The sequence below is a fragment of the Belonocnema kinseyi genome, chromosome 1, assembly GCF_010883055.1.
Source record: "Belonocnema kinseyi isolate 2016_QV_RU_SX_M_011 chromosome 1, B_treatae_v1, whole genome shotgun sequence".
Classification (NCBI taxonomy): Eukaryota; Metazoa; Arthropoda; class Insecta; order Hymenoptera; family Cynipidae; genus Belonocnema; species Belonocnema kinseyi.
Genome location: NC_046657.1, coordinates 91,679,977 through 91,681,392, shown reverse-complemented (window position 1 = coordinate 91,681,392; position 1,416 = coordinate 91,679,977).

Below are 1,416 nucleotides of genomic sequence, written 5' to 3'. Positions count from 1 at the left end.
CAATCAATGATATATCGATGAAAAAAAAGCTATCTTGAATCTGAAAAATGGATTTCAGAGGGCAAGGGTGTTCCTTTGTGATGCTTTCGCCCGTTTTTGAAACGATACCTTGTGAAGCGGTACCACTCACACTACCAAGACTAATCTTTGTACATGGTACCCTTAAATTTTAGGCATTTGTTTACTTTCAGGACGTATAGTTCTAAATTTTGCTTAGGGTACACCCTGATAGGTAGGGTTTGATATCTCAGCGAGTGACATTTTTTAAAGCGTTTAAGCGTGCGATTAAATCTGTATGTATCGCTTTGGCGAATTGTGTGCTCAAAAACTATATAAAATTAAGATTGCATAACAATAAGTCAAACAATACTTTTTTCGTTAAGCGATCGGGCGGAATACAAAACAATTTAGATCCTGATTAGATTATTTTTCAAGTTTGTTCGCACCATCTAAAATCAAATTGAAAATGAAATAGAAAATCCATTAACGTTCCGCTTAGGGCCCTATTGGTACCCATTGCGAGTATTGAATACACAACACATCATATGTTAATCGAAGCCACTTTGCAATCCACTACGAACCAGATAAATATTCTTTAGAAACCGAATAGAAAAATCAATTAATATCCATTTAGGACACATAGTAAAACGACTAGGTTCCACTCAGAAACTGATAGGTAATGCATAGCGAGTGACTAATACATAACACATCGGATCCTAATCATATCCAGTTCGAAAGTTTCTAGAAAACGAAAAGCAAACCATATAAAAAGGGAGTTCCAATTCCGCTTTCAAATGTAGTAGGACCTAATAGAAGGCGAACCTATTAAGATTCTATATGGTATTCTACAAGGTATTTTTACTAGGATTATCTGGATCCTTATCAATTAATAGTATATTGATTAATTTCTAGCAGACCCGTGCTTTTCGGCACATGCTCAGTGAAAAAAGTTGCTTACAGTGGGCGTATGCAAGGCAGAGGCAACCGATGAATGTTGCTGGACAAAAATACTTGATGAATCGCGGTATAGGTGTGGGCCCTTCCAGACTAGAGTTCTTAAATTCTCGAGAATTTAAGTACGGGTTATATAACGGAGAATATAACAGAATTCAGAAGAATTAAAAAGAATTTAAGTATTTAGTATTTTATTTTTTTACGTTAGTCTATCGTCTATCTTCGTTTAGACTTGTATGTTAATATATAGTCTCATGTGAAGTCAAAAATGTCTCCAAGTATAGCGTGTGACATTGTGCGTTGGTCTGCAAAAGAAAATTTTTATTGCGATGTTAACGCTGGGCCTTGAGAGTATTAATTTCTATATAATCGTAAACCTAAAAATTTTTAACCACTTTGTATAATAGTGAAATTTGGATTTTATGTAATTTTTGTTAAATAAGAAACGTCGTTGTGTGTTCT